Below are 23,547 nucleotides of genomic sequence, written 5' to 3'. Positions count from 1 at the left end.
GCTTACCATCTCGTGCGCATCAGGGAGGGGGACGAGTGGAAGACGGCGTTTAACACTCCGTTAGGGCACTTTGAATACCGGGTTCTTCCTTTCGGCCTCGCTAACGCTCCAGCTGTCTTTCAGGCATTAGTCAATGATGTCCTGAGAGACATGCTGAACATCTTTGTTTTCGTTTACCTTGACGATATCCTGATTTTTTCACCGTCACTCCAGATTCATGTTCAGCACGTTCGACGTGTCCTCCAGCGCCTTTTAGAGAATTGTCTTTTTGTGAAGGCTGAGAAGTGCACTTTTCATGCCTCCTCCTTCACATTTCTCGGTTCTGTTATTTCCGCTGAAGGCATTAAGATGGATCCCGCTAAGGTCCAAGCTGTCATTGATTGGCCCGTCCCTAAGTCACGCGTCGAGCTGCAGCGCTTTCTCGGCTTCGCGAACTTCTATCGTCGTTTCATCCGTAATTTCGGTCAGGTGGCAGCTCCTCTCACAGCCCTTACTTCTGTCAAGACGTGCTTTAAGTGGTCCGTTTCCGCCCAGGGAGCTTTTGATCTCCTCAAGAATCGTTTTACATCCGCACCTATCCTTGTTACACCTGACGTCTCTAGACAGTTCGTTGTCGAGGTTGACGCGTCAGAGGTGGGCGTGGGAGCCATTCTTTCTCAGCGCTCCCTCTCTGACGACAAGGTCCACCCTTGCGCGTATTTTTCTCATCGCCTGTCGCCGTCAGAACGTAACTATGATGTGGGAAACCGCGAACTGCTCGCCATCCGCTTAGCCCTAGGCGAATGGCGACAGTGGTTGGAGGGGGCGACCGTTCCTTTTGTCGTTTGGACCGACCATAGGAACCTTGAGTACATCCGTTCTGCCAAACGACTTAATGCGCGTCAGGCGCGCTGGGTGCTGTTTTTCGCTCGTTTCGAGTTCGTGATTTCTTATCGTCCGGGCTCTAAGAACACCAAGCCTGATGCTTTATCTCGTCTCTTCAGTTCTTCAGTAGCCTCCACTGACCCCGAGGGGATTCTCCCTGAGGGGCGTGTTGTCGGGTTGACTGTCTGGGGAATTGAGAGGCAGGTAAAGCAAGCACTCACTCACACTCCGTCGCCGCGCGCTTGTCCTAGGAACCTTCTTTTCGTTCCCGTTCCTACTCGTCTGGCCGTTCTTCAGTGGGCTCACTCTGCCAAGTTAGCCGGCCACCCTGGCGTTCGGGGTACGCTTGCTTCCATTCGCCAGCGTTTTTGGTGGCCCACCCGGGAGCATGACACGCGTCGTTTCGTGGCTGCTTGTTCGGTCTGCGCGCAGACTAAGTCCGGTAACTCCCCTCCTGCCGGCCGTCTCAGGCCGCTTCCCATTCCCTCTCGACCGTGGTCTCACATCGCCTTAGATTTTGTCACCGGACTGCCTTCGTCAGCGGGGAAGACTGTTATTCTTACGGTTGTCGATAGGTTCTCTAAGGCGGCTCATTTTATTCCCCTTGCTAAGCTTCCTTCTGCTAAAGAGACGGCACAAATCATCATCGAGAATGTTTTCAGAATTCATGGCCTTCCGTCAGACGTCGTTTCGGACAGAGGTCCGCAATTCACGTCTCAATTTTGGAGGGAGTTTTGCCGTTTGATTGGGGCTTCCGTCAGTCTCTCTTCCGGCTTTCACCCCCAGTCTAACGGTCAAGCAGAACGGGCCAATCAGACTATTGGTCGCATCTTACGCAGTCTTTCTTTTCGCAACCCTGCGTCTTGGTCGGAACAGCTCCCCTGGGCAGAATACGCCCACAACTCGCTTCCTTCGTCTGCGACCGGGCTATCTCCTTTTCAGAGTAGCCTCGGGTACCAGCCTCCGCTGTTCTCATCTCAGTTCGCCGAGTCCAGCGTCCCCTCCGCTCAGGCTTTTGTCCAACGTTGCGAGCGCACCTGGAAGAGGGTCAGGTCTGCACTTTGCCGTTATAGGGCGCAGACTGTGAGAGCTGCTAATAAGCGTAGAACTAAGAGTCCTAGATATTGTCGCGGTCAGAGAGTTTGGCTCTCCACTCAGAACCTTCCCCTTAAGACAGCTTCTCGCAAGTTGACCCCGCGTTTCATTGGTCCGTTCCGTATTTCTCAGATCATTAATCCTGTCGCAGTGCGACTTCTTCTTCCGCGATATCTTCGTCGCGTCCACCCGGTCTTCCATGTCTCCTGTGTTAAGCCCGTTCTTCGCGCCCCCGCTCGTCTTCCCCCCCCCCCCCCATCCTTGTCGAGGGCGCACCTATCTACAGGGTCCGTAAGATTTTGGACATGCGTCCTCGGGGCCGTGGTCATCAGTACCTAGTGGATTGGGAGGGGTACGGTCCTGAGGAGAGGAGTTGGGTTCCCTCTCGGGACGTGCTGGACCGTTCGCTGATCGATGATTTCCTCCGTTGCCACCAGGTTTCCTCCTTGAGTGCGCCAGGAGGCGCTCGGTGAGTGGGGGGGTACTGTCATGTATTGTCATGTTGTGTCTTGTTTCTGTCCTTTCTCTTCACCCTGTCTCCCTCTGCTGGTCGTACTAGGTTACCTTTTCTTCCCCTCTTTCCCCCAGCTGTTCCTTGTCTTCTCTGACTACCTCGTTCACCCCTTTTCCCACCTGTTCCCTTTTTCCCTCTGATTAGGTCTCTATATCTCTCTCTGTTTCTGCTCCTGTCTTTGTCGGATTCTCGTTTGTGTTACTCATGCCTGAACCAGACTATCGTCGTGTTTGCTGCAACCTTGTCCTGTCCTGTCGGAATCTGCATGTTCATCTAACCTTGTCCTGTCCTGTCGGAATCTGCCTGTCCATCTGAGCCTACGTGTGTTTCGTCATTAAAGAAACTCTGTTTTGTTAATTCGCTTTTGGGTCCTCATTCACGCACCTGACAATTTGGTAACCAAGTCTATATTATGGCAAGAACAGCTCAAATAAGCAAAGAGAAATGACAGTCCATCATTCCTTTAAGACATGAAGGTCAGTCAATCTGGAAAATTTCAAGTTCAGTTGCAAAAAACATCAAATGCTGAGATGAAACTGGCTCTCATGAGGACCGCCACAGGAACGGAAGACCAATAGTTATCTCTGCTGCAGAGGATAATTTCATTAAGAGTTACCAGCCTCAACAATTTCAGCCCAAATAAATGCTTCACAGAGTTCAAGTAACAGACATCTCAACATCAACTGTTCAGAGGAGACTGTGTGAATCAGGCCTTTATGGTTGAATTGCTGCAAAGAAACCACTACTAAAGGACACCAATAAGAAGAAGGCACTTGCTTGGGCCAAGAAACATGAGCAATGGACATTGGACCAGTGGAAATCTGTCCTTTAGTCTGATGAGTCCAAATTTGAGATTTTTTGGTTCCAACCGCCGTGTCTTTGTGAGACGCAGAGTAGGTGAATGGATGATCTCTGCATGTGTGGTTCCCACCGTGAAGCATGGAGGTCTGATGGTGTGGGGGTGCTTTCCAGGTGACACTGTCAGTGATTTATTTAAGGCAACACTTAACCATCATGGTTACCTCAGTATTCTGCAGCGATATGCCATCACATCTGGTTTGCGCTTAGTGGGACTATCGTTTGTTTTTCAACAGGACAATGACCCAACACACCTCTTGGCTTTGTAAGGGCTATTTGACCAAGAAGGAGAGTGATGGAGCGCTGCATCAGATGACTTGGCATCCACAATCACCCGACCTCAACCCAATTGAGATGGTTTGGAATGAATTGGACCGCAGAGTGAAGGAAAAGTAGCCAACAAGTGTTCAGCATACGTGGGAACTCCTTCAAGATTATTGGAAAAGCATTCCTCATGAAGCTGGTTGAGAGAATGTCAAGCGTGTGCAAACCTGTCATCAAGGCAAAGGGTGGCTACTATGAAGAATCTAAAATATATTTAGATTTGTTTAACACTTTTGGTTACTACATCGTTCCATATGTGTAATTTCCTATTTTTAAGGTCTTCGCTATTATTCTACAATGTAGAAAATAGTAAAAATAAAGAAAAACCCTTTAATAGGTAGGTGTGTCCAAACTTCTGACTGGTGCTGTATGTACATGCAGTATACAGTTGAAGTCGGAAGTTTACATACACTAAAGGTTGGAGTCATTAAAACTCGTTTTTCAACCACTCCACAAATTTCTTGTTAACAAACTATAGTTTTGGCAAGTCGGTTAGGACATCTACTTTGTGCATGACACAAGTAATTATTCCAACAATTGTTTACAGACAGATTATTTCACTTATAATTCACTGTATCACAATTCCAGTGGGTCAGAAGTTTACATACACTAAGTTGACTGTGCCTTTAAACAGCTTGGAAAATTCCAGAAAATGATGTCATGGCTTTACAAGCTTCTGATAGGCTAATAGACATCCTATGAGTCAATTGGAGGTGTACCTATGGATGTATTTCAAGGCCTACCTTCAAACTCAGTGCCTCTTTGCTTGACATCATGGGGAAATCAAAAGAAATCAGCCAAGACCTCATAATTTTTTTTGTATATCTCTGCAAGTCTGCTTCATCCTTGGGAGCAATTTCTAAACGCCTTCAAGTACCACGTTCTGTACAAATAATAGTACGCAAGTATAAACACCATGGGATCACGCAGCCGTCATATCGCTCAGGAAGGAGACACGTTCTGTCTCCTTCCTGAGCGTATTTTGCCTCCTTCTGTACTTTGTCTCATTCCTGTCTCCTTTCTGAATGTACTTTGGTGCAAAAAGTGCAAATCAGCCCCAGAACAACAGCAAAGGACCTTGTGAAGATGCTGGAGGAAACAGGTACAAAATTATCTATATCCACAGTAAAGTGAGTCCTATATCGACATAACCCGAAAGGTCACTCAGCAAGGAAGAAGCCACTGCTCCAAAACCACCATAAAAAAGCCAGACTACGGTTTGCCAATGGGAACAAAGATCATACTTTTTTGGAGACATGTCCTCTGGTCTGATGAAACAAAAATAGAACTGTTTGGCCATAATGACCATCGTTATGTTTGGAGGAAAAAGGGGGAGACTTGCACCAAAGTACGTTCATCTCTACATAACAAATCAAAAGACTACCACTTCTTGTGACTCTCACCAACTCCACACATTCCAGATTTTCTTCGAGACGTTAAACAGATTTCCCAGGTCGCATTGGTCCAACACCCTCACTCCAACTAACAATGAGTCTAAGGGTTTCCTCGTTCCCACCACAACTTTACTTCTCTCATTTCCATTCTTCTTCACCACTGTAATCCACTCACTCTCTGTGACATTATCTTCTTCCAACTCACTAGCCGTTTCTAACAAATCCTAAGTTTCCGCCATCTTCTCCTATACTATATCATCATCCTCCTTCTTCAAGGTTTTATGGCAGACTACACCTATTGGTGTATCGCCGCCACCTACTGCCACTAAAATTGCAGCATTTCGACTCAACTGGCATACGATACTCTTCCCGTCTACATACACTTGACCCATGTCCAAATACTTTACATTTGTCACACTGCAAGGGTTTGGGCACGAAGGCTTTCACAGGATATCACACATAACCCAAATATTCATACGAAGGGAGACTATTCTTCAAAGAACAGAAGAATGGACCTGGCTTCCCCACTCCATCAATCATACGGGTCAGTCAGTGTGCACCAACCACTGCATCTATTTCTTCCATGACATCCTTTCAATCACTTCTAGCGCCACCGCAGATATAAAAACCCCTTGATATAGGCGCCCTGCTTCGCAGATCCACACACACACGACACATTCCAATCCGATATTTTTCAGGTGCAAAGCATGCTCCTTTTGCTCCTCGGGACATACAAAAAAACGAAATCAACCCATTTGTTGTTATTTTTACTGATGCCACCTCATCTAATACATCTATGATTTTCATTGAGACTTCAAATGGATCTCCCAGATGTATCTTGACCGTTCCAAAACCCTCACTCCAACTAAAAAAAAAAGAGTCAGAACTAGGCTTGGATTAACTAGACTCCACGACCACTTTACCTCAAAACAAATGTATTTATTTCGCCCTTCTTAGATCAGCTGATATCTCAAAATGCTGTACAGAAACCCTGCCTAAAAACCCCAGACAGCAAGCAATGCAGGCGTAGAAGCACGGTGGCTAGGAAAAACTCCCTAGAATGGCCAAAACCTAGGAAGAAACTTAGAGAGGAACCAGGCTATGAGGGGTAACCAGTCCACTTCTGGCTGTGCCGGGTGGAGATTATAACAGAACATGGCCAAGATGTTCAAATGTTCATTAATGACCAGCATGGTCAAATAATAATAATCACAGTAGTTGTCGAGGGTGCAACAGGTCAGCACCTCAGGAGTAAATGTCAGTTGGCTTTTCATAGCCGATCATTGAGAGTATCTCTACTTCTATTGTTTCCTTTTTTATTCGCCACTGTGATCGATTCCTTCTCACTCTGATCTCCATTCGACGAGCCATCAGTTTCAGACATCATCTCCCAGTCCAGACCAGGACTATAATCTTGAATTAAAAGACAAAGAAACTCAGGTATTTAACAAGGTAATCGGTTGCAGGTGTACTCAGAGCATAGAGATGTATACGTCCTCCAGTGCCCAAAAGTATGTATTAGCATGGGCAGCGCCATTAAGGACTGAAACATTGCGATCTCTATACATCCTTATGACTCAGAGGTGCATGCAGTTAAAGGGACAGTTAATCAAAAGGTGCAATTAAAGAGACAGTTCCATAAAGGTATAAGAAATGATTTCCCACTGTATTTTCTACAATGGATATTATCTATATGAGTCTTCTGAGTGAACATTTTACCACAGACTGAGCAGCCATGTTGTTTCTCTCCTGTGTGAGTGGGTTGTCACAAGATACCACAGCCACAAAGTCTAAACCACCGCCTAATGTGAGTCCGTATATGCAGCTGCCGTTAGGCGGGTCATGGCTAGAAGGGATCCAGCTTTTGTCAAATTAACACAAAGTTGAAATGGTTAGCATTTTAGCTAACCACAACACTTTTCCAAACCTTAACCTTATTATCCTAAACTGCTACATTAATTTTTTTAACCTGCTGCGTAAATTCTTCTAACTTGCTACAAAAATGATAATCTGACTTTAATTTGACAAGAGCTGGAATCCTTCTAGCCATGACCCATTAGGAGCTCCTTTAAAAAACACGCAACAACTGTAGTTTAAACATGTTTCAGTTGACTGAGAGTTGGACACTGGCAGCATTTGATTAAGCTGACCACATAGCACCCGTCTATGGCCCATGACGGGGAACAGCCAAAGCGGTGAGGAAGAAGCACCTTTCTCAAATCAAACAGTAATCTGCGCCTCTCGGTCATGTTGTCAACAAGCCAGCATGGTGCATCGTTCAGAAACATCGTTCTCTTTTTCATAAAATATATGTTTGAAAAAAGAAGAAACGTCCTCTCACCGTTAACTCTGTCTATTTTCAGCAAACTTAACATGTGTAAATATTTGTATGAACATAACAAGATTCAACAACTGAGACATAAACTGAACAAGTTCCACCGACATGTGACTAACAGAAAAGGAATAATGTGTCCCTGAACAAAGGGGGGGTCAAAATCAAAAGTGACAGTCAGTATCTGGTGTGGCCACCAGCTGCATTAAGTACTGCAGTGCATGTCCTCCTCATGAACTGCACAAGATTTGCCAGTTCTTGCTGTGAGATGTTATCCCACTCTTCCACCAATGTCCCTGCAAGTTCCCAGACATTTCTGGGGGGAATGGCCCTAGCCCTCACCTTCCGATCCCACAGGTCCCAGACGTGCTCAATGGGATAGAGATCCGGGCTATTCGCTGGCCATGGCAGAACACTGACATTTCTGTTTTGCAGGAAATCACACACAGAACGAGCAGTATGGCTGGTGGCATTGTCATGCTGGAGGGTCATGTCAGAATGAGCCTGCAGGAAGGGTACCACATGAGGGATGTCTTCCCTGTAATGCACAGTGTTGAGATTGCCTGCAATGATGATGTGGTCTGTGACACACCACCCCATACCATGACCGACCCTCCAACTCCAAATCGATCTAGCTCCAGAGTATAGGCCTTGGTGTAACGCTCATTCCTTCGACGATAAATGCAAATCTGACCATCACGTCTGGTGAGACAAAACCACGACTCGTCAGTGAAGAGCACTTTTTTGCCAGTCCTGTCTGGTCCAGCGACGGTGGGTTTGTGCGCATAGACGACATTGTTGCCGGTGATGTCTGGTGAGGACCTGCCTTACAACAGGCCTACAAGCCCTCAGTCCAGCATCTCTCAGCCTATTGCGGACAGTCTGAGCACTGATGGAGGGATTGTGCGTTCCTGGTGTAACTCGGGCAGTTGTTGTTGCCATCTTGTACCTGTCCCGCAGGTGTGATGTTCGGATGTACCGATCCTGTGCAGGTGTTGTTACACGTGGTCTGCCACTGCAAGGACGATCAGTTGTCCGTCTTGTCTCCCTGTAGCGCTGTCTTAGGCGTCTCACAGTACGGACAATGCAATTTATTGCCCTGGCCACATCTGCAGTCCTCATGCCTCCTTGCAGCATGCCTAAGGCACGTTCACGCAGATGAGCAGGGACCCTCGGCATCTTTCTTTTGGTGTTTTTCAGAGTCAGTAGAATGGCCTCTTTTTAGTATCCTAAGTTTTCATAACTGTGACATTAATTGCCTACCGTCTGTAAGCTGTTAGTGTCTTAACGACCGTTCCACAGGTTCATGTTCATTAATTGTTTATAGTTCATTGAACAAGCATGGTAAACACTGTTTAAACCCTTTACAATGAAGATCTGTGAAGTTATTTGGATTTTTACGAATTATCTTTGAAAGACAGGGTCCTGAAAAAGGGATGTTTCTTTTTTTGTTAATAAGTTCACATAAATACATACAGTGCATTCGGAAAGTATTCAGACCCCTTGACTTTTTCCACATTTTGTTACAGCCTGGTTCTAAAATTAATTACATCGTTTTTTCCCCTTCATCAATCTACACACTACCCCATAATGACAAAGCAAAACAGGTTTTTAGATGTTTTTGCAAATTTAGTCTAAATAAAAAAAAACATATACCTTATTTGCATAAGTATTCAGACCCATTGCTATGAGACTCGAAATTGAGCTAAGGTGCATCCTGTTTCCATTGAACATCTTTGATATTTCTACAACTTGATTGGAGTCCACCTGTGGTAAATTCAATTGATTGGACATGATTTGTAAAGGCACACACCTGTCTATATAAAGTCCCACAGTTAATAGTGCATGTCAGAGCAAAAACCAAGCAATGAGGTTGAAGGAATTGTGGGTAGAGTCCGAGACAGGATTGTGTCGAGGCACAGATCTGGGGAAGGGTACAAAAAATTCTGCAGCATTGAAGGTCCCCAAGAACACAGTGGCCTCCATCATTCTTAAATGGAAGATCAGGGAGGTGACCAAGAACCTGAGGGTCACTCTGACAGGGCTCCAGAGTTCCTCTGTGGAAATGGGAGAACCTTCCAGAAGGACAACCATCTCTGCAGCACTCCACCAATCAGGCCTTTATGGTAGTGGCCAGATGGAAGCCACTCCTTCTGTGACAGCAAGCTTGAAGTTTGCCAAAAGGCACCTAAAGACTCTCAGACCATGACGGTGAAGCATGGAGGTGGCAGCATCATGCTGTGGGAAAGTTTTTCAGCGGCAGGGACTGTGAGACTAGTCAGGATCGTGGCAAAGCTGAACAGAGCAAAGTACAGAGAGATCCTTGATGAAAACCTGTTCCAGAGAGCTCGGGACATCAGACTAGGGTGAAGGTTCACCTTCCAACAGGACAACAACCCTAACCACACAGTCGAGACAACACAGGAGTGGCTTCGGGACAAGTCTCTGAATGTCTCTTAATTAAGTGGTCCAGCCAGAGCACAGATTTGAACCCGATCGAACATCTCTGGAGAGACCTGAAAATAGCTGTGCAGCAACGTTCCCCATTCAACTTGACAGAGCTTGAGAGGATCTGCAGAGAAGAATGGGAGAAACTCCCTAAATACTGGTGTGCCAAGCTTGTAGCGTCATACCCAACAAGACTCGATGCTGTAATATCTGCCAAAGGTGCTTCAACAAAGTACTGAGTAAAGGGTCTGAATACTTATGTAAATGTGATATTTCACCTTTTTTTTTAAATATAAATTAGCTAAAATGTCTACAACTGTTTTCACTTTGCCATTATAGGGTATTGTCTGTAGATTGAGAAAAATAATTAATTTGATCCATTTTAGAATAAGGTTGTTAGAATTAGGCTCTAATTCTCAGAGTAGAAACTCGACAGACGCTATGAAAGTTTAAACCAAGTTTATTCTTCCCAGAGTATCAATACAGCAGCATTAGACAACGACATTTCACACAAGCACTGATATTTAACCTCTTCCTAGAGCTGGCCGCCCAGCCAAACTGAGCAATCGGAGAAGGGACTTGGTCAGAGAGGTGACCAAGAACCCGATGGTCACCCTGACAGAGCTCCAGTGTTCCTTTGTGGAGTTGGAAGAACGTTCCAGAAGAACATCCATCTCTGCAGCCCTCCACCAATCAGGCCTTTATGCTAGAGTGGCCAGACGGAAGCCATTCTTCAGTAAAAGACACATGACAGCCCACTTGGAGTTTGCCAAAAGGCACTTAAAGACTCATACCATGAGAAACAAGATTCTCTGGTCTGATGAAAGCAAGATTGAACTGTTTGCCCTGAATGCCAAACGTCACGTCTGGAGGAAACCAGGCACCATCCCTATGGTAAAGCATGGTGGTGGCAGCATCATGCTGTGGGGATGTTTTTCAGCGGCAGCGACTGGGAGATATACAGTGAGAACCTTGATGAAAACCTGCTCCATAGCGCTCAGGATTTGGCGAAGGTTCACCTTCCAACAGGACAAGAACCCTAATGGTACAACCATGACAAAGCAGGAGTGGCTTCGGGACAAGTCTCTGAATGTCCTTCAGTGCCCAGCCGGAGCAGTGCAGTGACACTCCCCATCCAACCTGACAGTGCTTGAAAGGATCTGCAGAGAAGAATGGGATAAACTCACCTAACACAGATGTGCCAAGCTTATAGCATCATATCCAAGAAGACTCGAGGCTGTAATCGCTGCCAACGGTGATTCAACAAAGTACTGAGTAAAGGGTCTGAGTACCTATGTAAATTTGATATTTCAGTTTTTCATTTTTACTAGATTTGCAAATTGTTATTTTTTTAAACTGTTTTTGCTTTGTCATTATGGGGTACTGTGTGTAGATTGATGGGGACATTTTTTTAAATCCATTTTAGAATAAGGCTGTAATGTGAAAAAAGTCAAGGGGTCTGAATACTTTTCGAAAGCAAATTAGCTTCGGCTTGCTCCTAGCATAGCTCGGCTAGGTAAAGTGAACATCCGCGCAAAGATTTTTATAACTAACCCAAGATATACCCGCAATAACATCTGCTTAACACATGTGACCAATAAAATGTGAGTGTCTTTTCGATTGGAAACAAATTAGTCATAGTGGGCAGAACAAGCAAGGAGGAGTGCAGAACCAAGCACTAGCTAGCAAGATCCTATTGGCGCGTTCTAGCATGTATTTGCATATTTCCATTTGGGAACGCCTAATCTGAAGTGTGCAATAACGCAATTTGCTCTTGCACTCCTTCTAAACAACATATTTTTTTATTCTAAGGTAAAGTGTAAAGTCTACAAAACGTACAGCACTCTGTACGTAACAGATTCTAGTTTTAGGAACAGAAAACAGTACTGAGATCAAATGTTTCATTAATGAGAAAATTAGCACAATATCGACCAAAACCCATCTTCTCACACTGTCAGTCACTGGGCTTCCTCTCATCGCCATATTTGGTAGTGGAAACGCCAAACGAATGCTTCACACATCCGGGGAAATATGTGGTTAATTTTTCTAACTGTGGTCTGGGCTCGCATACCTTTGCTTGAAAAAATAGAACAAATATTACTGTCTGTCCCTCTAGAGACACAGTAGCCAGTACACATCCTAAAATGTTTCTAAATTAATAACTCAAGAAATATGTAATTAATTTGGACGTCTGCGAAGGTCTTAGTCGTGCAAATTTACATGGAATTAAGTTGTTCGGTGCAGTATTTCTCAAGTGAAAAAATGTACATGAAAACTAGTTGTCCGTCTTTGAATGTCAACAAAAACGTAATTGAAGAATCCCTACTGTTAAAACAGTGCCCTGTCATCAATACACATTAGATCCTTGACAAATACCTTGATAGTGGAACCAGTTATTTAACTTGTATGTTAAGATGGTGTAGCCATCATTTCACATATCTCTGCATCTCTCTTCTGTGGTCTGAAAAACAATCAAGCCCTTCATTATTGAATTTATATTTTTTGGTTGCAATTAGCAGTCCAGGGAAAGTTGTACAAGATAATCGATTAGAAGAAGATTGCGCCACTTGTCATTTAGAATGTCTCGACAAATTAATTAGAGTTTCAACCTGACATCACACCTTTTAATAATGGTGCATATCTAGGCCCATCTCCTTCGTTTTGGAGGGATAGCCTGTTTCTTCTGTCTTTGTTTTGTGCAGGTGTTGTTTCTTTGGTGCTGGTTTTAACTGATGTTCCCCTGTGTGTGCGTCTCTCTCTCGCTCTCTCTCTGACAGCATATCGTCGTCCCCTCCTAAGCTCGTAGTAGACGGTCGTCAATAAGTTGTATTTTCTTGTTGATAGTGTTGTTAAAAAGGTGCTTTAATATGGACAGACTTCTCCCCATCTTAGCTACTGTTGTATCAATCTATTTTTACCATTACAGTAAACAATCCAGGGTTATTCCAAGCAGTTTAGTCACCTCAACCTACTCAATATCTTCATTATTTATTACAAGGTTAAGTTGAGTTAAGGTTTAGTGAATCATTTTTCCCAAATATAATGCTTTTAGTTGAAATATTTTGGACTAACTTATTCCTTGCTACCCATTCTGAAATGAACTGCAGCTCTTTAAGTGTTGCAGTGATTTCACTCGCTGTAGTAGCTGATGTATACAGTGAGTTATCCGCATACATAAAAGATATTTAGCCTACCAGCCAACATTAGGTACAATACTAGAAATAAACATGTAAATAGGCCTAAACATAACAAAATATTGCTATAATCCTACTTTGAAAGAAAAAATGTGTTCCCAGAAACACCTCTCTGACATAAGGTCCAGCATATCTCTTGACGATTTCTTCCACAAAGAAATCTGGAACCAAGATACCTGAAAAAGGAGGCAACCATGAATTATTGTGGAACACATAGCAGCCCGTGAGGTGTAAGTGTAACGGCATTCGTCCTCCTCTGATGAAGAGTAAGAGGTCGGACCAATTTGCAGCGTGGTATGTGTCCATTTTAATATGAAAAAACTGAACACTACAAAATACAAAATAACACCGTGAAACAAACGAAACAGTCCCGTGTGTGTGTGGCACAAACACGGAAAATAACCACCCACAAAACCCAATAGAAAACAGGCTACCTAAATATGGTTCTCAATCAGGGACAACGATTGACAGCTGCCTCTGATTGAGAACCATACCAGGCCAAACACAAAAATAGAAAATCATAGAAAAACTAACATAGACTACCCACCCAACTCACGCCCTGACCATACTAAAACAAAAGAGAAAACAAAGGAACTAAGGTCAGAACGTGACAGTACGCTAATATGGGCCTGGTCCCTGGTGAGAAATTGCCCCCCACACATAGAGTTTGAGGGATGCTTGATCTTCTTCCTTTTTTTTCTGTAGCAATTTTGAGCAAATTGCTCAAGGGCCACAGTTGATTCGTCTGTGAAGATGACGTCATTGAATGTCTCACCAGCTTTGATCCACGCCTGGGCCTGCAGGACGCAAAGTTCTTTGTTTGTCAGATGAATCATTGGGTCTAAACTACAGAACAGTACAAAACAAGAGAACACACATGGTTAATGTTCTGAAAAAAATCCTATATACTGTATATACTACCATTCATAAGTTTGGGGTCACTTAGAAATGTCCTTGTTTTTTAGAGAAAAGCCAATTTTATGTCCATTCAAATAACATCAAATTGATCGGAAATACAGTGTTGACATTGTTAATGTTGTAAATGACTATTCTAGCTGGAAACGGCAGATTTTTTATGGAATATCTACATAGGCGTACAGAGGCCCATTATCAGCAACCATCACTCCTGTGTTCCAATGGCACGTTGTGTTAGCTAATCCAAGTTTATCATTTTAAAAGGCTAATTGATCATTAGAAAACCCTTTTGCAATTATGTTAGCACAGCTGAAAACTGTTGTTCTAATTAAAGAAGCAATAAAACTGTCCTTTAGATTAGTTGAGTATCTGGAGCATCAGAATTTGTGGGTTCAATTACAGGCTCAAAATGGCCAGAACAATGCACTTTCTTCTGAAACTCGTCAGTCTATTATTGTTCTGAGAAATGATGGCTATTCCATGACAGAAATTGCCAAGAAACTGAAGATCTCGTACAACGCAGTGTACTACTCCCTTCACAGAAAAGTGCAAACTGTCTCTAACCAGAATAGAAAGAGGCGTGGGAGGCCCCGGTGCACAACTGAATAAGAGGACAAGTACATTAGGGTGTCTAGTTTGAGAAAGACGCCTCACAAGTCCTCAACTGGCAGCTTCATTAAATAGTACCCGCAAAACACCCGTCTCAACGTCAACAGTGAAGAGACGATTCCAGGATGCTGGCCTTCTAGACAGAGTTGCAATGAAAAAAATATGTCACTGGCCAATAAAAATAAAAGATTAAGACGGGCAAAAGAACACAGACACTGGACAGAGGAACTCTGCCTAGAAGGCCAGCATCCCGGAGTCGCCTCTTCACTGTTGACGTGGATATATCTTATAACTATAAATATGACATCAAAATGTAGAAAATCTGATTTCCCCCTAGCTGAGCATTGTCTACAGCTGGTTCTGATCATTGTGTAATGGAACAGGCAGGGAGCGTGAGCTCATCTGTGGTAGTCGGTAAACCCTCAACCCTCTGGCCCGTAGCCCTGTGTGGCAAGTCCATATCAATGTTTATAAACACAGGGTCTCTACAGTTATTGTTACTTGTGGTCATAAACACTCTGAGTTAATTCTATGAGGGGGAGAGTGTTCAATTTATTTTACAGTACAAGGGGAGGGTCATGTGAAAATATTTTTACATTGGGGAGAGGGGTGAATTTTTTTATGACACACTTTGAGTTGGAACAGCTAGGTCAGAGAACCACATATCACAGTAAGTACATTTTCCGCAATAAAAGTAGCTATCCGCAAAGTCGGTGCTAGTAAGAAAAGACAAGGAAGGTTAGGAGTGTTAGTGTAAGAAAGACAAGGGTGTTTTAACAAACAATTCCTCCTCACAGATATAGTGCAGCAGCACATTTTCAATGTACAGTGGATGCTAATACACAACATATTGCAAATGTGTATACAGTATACTATTACTCCTCAGTATCATTTCTACCCAGTGGTGGAAAAAGTACCCAATATTGTCATACTTGAGTAAAAGTCAAGATACCTTAATAGAAAATGACTCAAGTAAAAGTAAAAAGTCACCCAGTAAAGTCACCCAGTAAAGTCACCCAGTAAAGTCACCCAGTAAAGTCACCCAACTTATTGAACAGCGGGGATTGTGAAGAGCCACAGACACACACACACTCTACACATACGTATGCATGGATTTTGTGTTGTAGATATGTGATAGGAGAATAGTGGCCTGAGGGAACATCTTCAAATGTGTTGTGAAAAGTGTTATGAAAGGTAATGTTTTAAATTGTATATCACACTTGATGGTACCACTGCTCTTTAATCTTTACGTATCCGTGAGGCCGTTATGTAAAGCTTATTAAAGAGCAGTGATACTTACATCCACATTGAACTCCAGATACAGACTGATCCAGTTTAATTTCCTCCATCAGCTCTATATCACCCCATCTAGACTGCACAAGTTCAACCCAGATATCTCCTCCCTATGTTTTAGATGTGGCTCAGATGAAGGAACATTCCTCCATTCCACTTGGCAGTGTTCAAAACGACACGGTTTCTGGCAGGGGGTATGCGATACCATATCCTCAATTCACGGGGTTGCATTCCCTTTAGACCCGGAGGTCTGTCTACTGGGTAACTTTACTAACACCAATCTTAGGCAAAGCCATACTATAAAGCTAACAGAAATATTGCTAGCGATTGCCAAGAAATGTATTGCCTTGAAATGGAAATTGGATTCCTCCCTGCCAGTTGCAATGTGGCTATCGGAAGTTAATAGTTGTATCCCTTTGGAGAAAATCACTTACTGCTTTAGGAATAAGTTAAAGACATTTTACAGAATTTGGCAACCTTTTAATGACTATATGGAGAATCTCCCCCACATCTCATTGATTGAATCTATATATAATCCTCACATTATGTTTCACACGTAATGTATAATATGTAGCCTACGGCAGTTGATCCAATGTCTCGTTATTTTTTAAAAAATGTTCTTATTGTATGTTTGTTTATATAATTATTATACATTTTTTTTTGTTACGCTCGTCTGTTACTGTCACTTTGTCCTATCGTTGTCTAATATCTTTTCACTTTTGTTTTGAATGTTCTTAATTGGAAAATGCAAAAATAAAATATTCCACAAAAAAAAAGAGCAGTGATACTATCAAGAGCAGTGATACTATCAAGAGCAGTGATACTATCAAGAGCAGTGATACTATCAAGAGCAGTGATACTATCAAGAGCAGTGATACTATCAAGAGCAGTGATACTATCAAGAGCAGTGATACTATCAAGAGCAGTGATACTATCAAGAGCAGTGATACTATCAAGAGCAGTGATACTATCAAGAGCAGTGATACTATCAAGAGCAGTGTGCAGGTTTTTTCTTTTTTCTCATTTTATTCAACTGTTACCTTGCACCTGCAAAAAAAGAGTCCCTTTTTTAATTTTAAATTGTAGATAACTGCCTTAATGTTGCTGGACCCCAGCAGCTACATAATCAATACAAAGTGTGTGCCCTGTTTAGCTGTCTTAATACAATAACTGACATAGGGCCAATGTGACAATATATAGGCTACTGTATCAGTCGATCAATCATTAATTTGTTCATGTCATCACAGCATACGAGTCACACTTTGAAATGCAATTAAGCATTTTAGTTTTAAAATGAAATAACAAAGGGAGCCTTGAATAATTTGCCAACATTTTGTGTAAACTGCAACATGTTGGCAATTGCATTCACAAACGCATGTGACTCAGGGCCAGCATTATGGGCGGGCCTTAGGGGGCCTGGCATGCCCTTGCATACCGCCCAGCCCGTCCAAATAATATACATGGTTGAATAAAACTTTGAAATAAATATTTGTTTTCTATAACACTGATTTATGTATAATATTTAGGCCATTTAAAGTATAAATTACTTTAAAATATTGTTAAATTTTTTAAAAATGGCTCAAGTAATGACTGACAGGGTTTTAGACCTATCATATGCGTCATAAGGTCATGTCTCTTTTTACCGACATTTCAAATTAGTAGTGGCTGGAGCGTTAGTTAAACACGACCGTGTGCCTCAGTGATAAGTACCCTCAAAATAGATATTAGAAATTGGTTTAAAAAGTGCATCATCTGATGCAACAAGTGCCAATGATACTCAACTTGTCGAAACCACTGCTACAGTTGCTAGCGATCACGATCATGGCAATGTGGCTAGCCCACAGAGTTCCTTTTATTAGACTGAAAAAAAATATAAACGCAACAGTGTTGGTCCCATGTTTCATGAGCTGAAATAAATGTTCCATACGAACCAATAGCTTATTTCTCTCCAATGTTTAACACAAATGTATTTACATACCTGTTAGGGAGTATTTCTCGTTTGCCAAGATAATCCATCCACCTGACAGGTGTGACATATCAAGAAGCTGATTAAACAGCATGATCATTCCACAGGTGCACCTTGTGCTACGGACAATAAAAAGCCACTCTAAAATGTGCAGTTTTGTCACACAACACAATGCCACAGATGTCTCAAGTTTTGAGGAAGCGTGCAATCGGCATGCTGACTGGAGGAAAGTCCACCAGAGTTTTTGCCAGATACTTTTATGTCAATTTCTCTACCATCAGCTGCCTCCAACGTCATTTTAGAGAATTTGACAGAACGCCCAACCGGCCTCACAACCACAGACCACATGTAACCACGCCAGCCCAGGACCTCCACATTTGGCTTCTTCACCTGTGGGATGGTCTGAGACCAGCCACCTGGACAGCTAATGAATCTGTGGGTTTACGCAATCAAATAATTTCTATACAAACTGTCAGAAACTGTCTCAGGGAAGCTCACCTGCGTGCTCTTCGTCTTCACCAGGTTCTTGACCTGACTGCAGTTTGGCGTCGCGACCGACTTCAGGGGGCAAATGCTCACATTAGATAGCCACTGGTACACTGGCGAAGTGTGCTCTTCGCGGATGAATCCCGGCTTCAACTGTACGGGGCAGATGGCAGACAGCGCATATGGCATCGTGTAGGCAAGCGGTTTGCTGATGTCAACGTTGTGATCAGAGTGCCCCATGGTGGCAGTGGGGTTATGGTGCGGGCAAGGCCTAAGTTTACGGACAACGAACACAATTGCATTTTATCTTTGGCGATTTGGATGCACAGAGATACCGTCACCAATGAACGATTCCAGCTTGAAGATGAATGCACTAGCTGTAAGCCACTCTGGATAAGAGGCCTGCTAAATGACTCAAATGTAAATAATAAAAAATGGCTCCTGTGCTGACTGCTGTGCTCCTGTTGCACCACCAGGGTGCGCTGTCATATCTTTGAGGTGATAGACCTAGGGAACAGCCTGCTCAGTCTGGAGGAATACAACTTCTTTGGGGAGAAGTGTGACAGGGATGCCTGGGCTGCAGTGTTGTGGTCCGGTCTCGAGGTCTCAGTGTCAAATACATTTTTACTCGGATCTTGGACAATGAGGACTTGTAATTTCTTCCCGAGACCAGCGGAGTACAAAACAAATAATTATCAGCTCCAATTAAGTAAGGGCACAAAACCGCTTCGCCAGGCCAAATATCCACATTCCTTTCATGACACATGGATATCGTATCGCCTATTAAAACCTGGACTTCCTACTTTACTTGCTGTAGCGGTGCGTGGGTAAAATCCCTGGGGAACCCAGAAAAAACACATTTGTTTCATCACAAAACCGGAGAGCAACCTCTGTCTGGTAAAGTCCACAAAGTATATTGCATGTAACAAACCGTTACGCGACCTACAGCATCAATCAAGTTACTGTTTCCGAAATTTTCAGACTACTAAACAACTATTGATTTGGAGCCACGGAGAGTTACAGCAAGTCGCAAAGAAAACAGGAGCTGCCTCTATTATTACAGCACCATTTAAACTTCAACATTTCAACATCGAATCATCTATGCTTAGTCTAATACAGTGACAACTAAAACTCATAATTTAGTCCATTCAACTTAAGCTAAATCATGTGGCTGTCCATGGTTCGGATTTCTGTGTGTGTGTAAGTAGAAAAAACATGTTACATCACCCTACTTGTAGAGAAACGTCAATGACATCATTCTGTCTTTCATGTTGACGAATCAGTCTATAACTCTGTCATACAGTACACGCTTTTATTTTTTGTTGTCCTAGGCTACCTGGCTAAAATGCTTGCTCGCTAGCCTAACTTCCTTTCATGGGCAACGATGAGCCAGCAAGTTAACATTACCATACTACATCTAGCTACATATTGAACTTCCACCCTCTCAGGCCAGGGGGACAATGTATTAATTCATCGTTGGATCAGAATCACCGTTATAATCATTGGCCAGTACGGAGAATTAAGTAAAACCACAAGCCGAAATCCCTATCTCAATCCATGGCTAATTTAGGAAAGGTCCTATTTTAACTAGCTACCGGAGGACAACACAACGAGATGCAACAATTCCAATTGTTTCAGTCAATGATGTATGCTCTCGATGCGATTTGAGAGGAGTGACGCCAAATCCAAACTGGGTTACATTGACACTTATTTTTTGTCACAGTTGAGCTCACTCAGTTTAACTCAATGCTGATTAGCTATTATTTTATACTTTTTTAATCAAGGGAGGCCAAATGCTCGCTGGCTGCCCTTGCATTCAATGTTACGGGCGACAACAATGTCATACTCTTTTGGACCAGAAAGCATCAGATAGGTGGCATGAACATAAAAACAGAGGGGCGCTCTTTCGCTTGCTCGGATGCGTTCTCCAGTGAGATACATTCAGCCTCTTGCGAACTGAAGGAAAATTATGAAACACACAGTGATGAAAAGATAAATTATTGAATGTTTTTTTTCTTGGGTACATTTTTGGGGGAAGCCTGGCTTCCCTTGGCATCCATGAATACACGCCACTGTTTACTTGTAACATTACTACTGGGTTTTACTTTCGTTGAAAAATATCCTCAAAATTTGTCGCGCTCGTCTTTGATTCGCTGTTAGGGAAGAGTGGGGGAAATTGTTCCAACAGGCTCTGGTTCCAGCAGATACATTCTCACGCCACAAATGCTGTAAAACAATGAGACAGCATGTCAAATGGTACCAAATATGATGGTATGTTACTGCCACCAACAGCACATTTAGAATTTGAAGCTAGCTAGTGTGTACTCTACAGACTATCAGTAACATTTCAACTAACTATCTACTAGCCATAGCCCTAACCTTAACCATTACCCTAACCCAAACGCTAACTCTAACCTTAACCCTAATTCTAAACCTAACTGTAACCTTAGCAAGCAGTTGCTTATCAACAGACAGTTTGTTGATAGTATGACCATCTGTAGCACATCTATAGATGGACTATCCAAATAACGTGTGACCTTAGTTTGTACTAGTTCACTAGCCTAGCTATCGTGTACTAGTTAGAAGCACACCCAACAGTGGTTAACATAACCCCCTAGACCAGAGCTAGCAGTGTGCTGACTGGCATGAGAGTAGCTTACTTACGCCCTGGAACAAAGCTACTGACTCACACGATACACGAGACCAATAAACTTCTACAGGTTGCATGCAAAAAATACCATCTGAGAAGCACCCGCATGCACGTTGCGGTTCGCAGACCACATGGTGTCAGTGCACATATTCTGCAGCTGGATGCTTCTCAAATTGTTTGAAGTTTGAGCATTCACTATTAGTAAGGAGAAATCGGGGGAAGTTGTAACAACATTTTGTTGTTACAGTGATCCCAAAGACGGTACCGTATGAAGATAGGCAGAAACTGCTTCTCCAATAGAAACCTTCGATCACACTTGTAGGCGATGTCATGGCGACGTTGTCTAGATAAACTCATGAGAAGAAACATGTCATCGGGTTTAACGGTTTTCTCGAGCCAAATCCGCACGTGCAGGCTCAAATCAAAGACACTCCGATACAAAGTCATTTTTGACAAATGAAAACGTGTCAGTTTGTCACATTTTCACCAGGTTAGAGGTAATAACATGTTCAACTATGTAAGACATTGCCTCCAATCTAGGTTGTGCCTTTAGATTGAGAAAATTAACAACTAAGGAATTATTTTCTGCTTCTCTCAGTGACTTCTCAAAACCCGGCCTGGTCTGCTTGGTCTGTTTTGCAAGAGTTCCCAGAAGTCTCTCAATGTTGCTCCACTGGGTTTAGAAACTCTGTGGTGATACTTTGTAGAGCGGCTCTCTATTTGCCCTCAGAATGTGTTTTTTCACCATTCTAAATGTGTTATTATGGTGGCGATTGGACAATATTGCAATCCTGGTCTGAAATTGGATTTGCATTTTTTCTGGTCTCGTGTTGACTCAGATCCCTCGCCCCCCTCCCGGTCTCGGCCTTGACTCGGTCCCCCCTCTGGCCTTGGTCCTGACTCATATTTGATTTGCTCTGGTCTTGGTCTCAAACACTGCTGGGCAGTCTGCAAAGGTGAGATATACTGAATTAATTTAATGTGATTTATCAAAAAGTCTGAATTTACCTAATTCAGAACACCTGGTTTATGAGATATGGTTAGATTGATTCTTCAAGTGGTTCATGATTCCTCAGTGTGACTCCCTTCCAGAGAACTTTGACACCAGGAAGAACCAGCTGTTGTCAGATCTTCATGGAGCTCAACATGATGGAGGCCAGTGAGAGGGAGGGAGAACACACAGACCTCAGGGTAACACTGGAGGCCTTGGAATACAACTGCAACCACCCACAAACACACACACACAAACACACACACACACACACACTGCTCCTTTATGTGTAGGAGCCACTGCTAGTAGCACACACTACACTCTAGGCAAAAGTACACACAGAGTAGTATCCCACAGCAGTACCATAGCACATGTTATATCAGACTAATACAAACTGAAATTGAATCCTCACAAATTGCCTTACATGTACAGTATACATTCACAAATCCTTCTCCTCCCACCTCTAGACATGTCCATTTCTGTCCATTTCTGATAGTAGTGTACTTTGGAGCCGGTCAGTCTGGAGTCAAGCAACAGGATGCTGAACACGGCCCTGCAGAGGCCCATCACGGCCAGGTCATAGGTCAAAACTCTCAGGGATCAGGAGAACGTCCTGGTCTACACCTACAGAGGATAACACAGGATCTCAACTGTCAATTCCAACTAGGTGAAGGACTAGAATCAACACTATTTAGAGGTTTATTCAACCAACAAGATGATCTTCCACTAGAGCAGGGTTTCCCAAACTCGGTCCTGGGGCCCTACTTTGGTGCACATTTTGTTTTTTGCCCAAGTACTACACAGCTGATTCAAATAATAAAGGCTTGATGATGAGTTGGTTATTTGAATCAGCTGTGTAGTGCTAGGGCAAAAAACTAAACGTGCACCCAAGTGGGGCACCAGGAACGAGTATGGGAAACACGAGAGCCCTCAAACTTAACTCTGGACCTCGAAGCCAGTTTCATTGCTTTGTTTCATTGTTCCCCTCTAATCAATGACTGATTTAGACCTGGGACACCAGGTGGGTGCAATTAATTATCAGGTAGAACAGAAAACCAGCAGGCTCCGGACCTTGTAGGGCAAGAGTTGAATACCCCTGCACTCTAATGAGTGTAATACCTTCTAAGTATTTTTGATACACACTAGCTGCTGTTGAGAAACAAACATGGCTGTTTCTTCATGTATCTGATCCATGTTTAACCAACTCTGTTTTCATATATTTTGTGTGTGTGTGTATATGATAGACCTCCAAAGTAACACATTACTGCAAGTTTAGAACTAGTGAGTGTCTATCACATGATGCTGTCATTGATATGCAGCTATCGCCTCCATAAACATGGCAACAGGATCCCCCTGTGAGAATGCCCTGGTCACATGATAGTGGGCATAATAGTACATTGTGGTGTATCAAGTTTCTTTCCTATTTAGTACACAGATTTTCTCCATGCACCTGGTAACACTACTGTAGGCGTGTGAGTTATACTTTTTCAACTGATCAAAATAGTGAAGTAGCTAACAGTGAAGGTCCTGGGGCAGGGTTTAGTAAAGGAATACTGCAAGATTAGCAAGCTTGGCACCATGAAGCTCGTAAAGGAAATGTAGCAACCTAGCAGC

At 43.2% G+C, this 23,547-nt stretch overlaps 1 long non-coding RNA gene across 1 annotated transcript; it reads left to right on the top strand.

Moving 5' to 3' along the window:
* Positions 1-18,752: 18,752 nt before the first annotated feature.
* Positions 18,753-23,312, top strand: LOC118945819. The gene is made up of 4 exons (XR_005040980.1): positions 18,753-19,001; positions 21,782-21,898; positions 22,019-22,133; positions 22,430-23,312. It is a non-coding gene; the product is annotated as an uncharacterized LOC118945819 (long non-coding RNA).
* The last annotated feature ends 235 nt before the right edge of the window (positions 23,313-23,547 follow it).

The sequence above is a fragment of the Oncorhynchus mykiss genome, chromosome 30 (assembly GCF_013265735.2).
Source record: "Oncorhynchus mykiss isolate Arlee chromosome 30, USDA_OmykA_1.1, whole genome shotgun sequence".
NCBI classification, from domain to species: Eukaryota; Metazoa; Chordata; class Actinopteri; order Salmoniformes; family Salmonidae; genus Oncorhynchus; species Oncorhynchus mykiss.
Note: the sequence above shows the minus strand (reverse complement) of the source record. Positions and strands in the feature narration are given on the sequence as shown.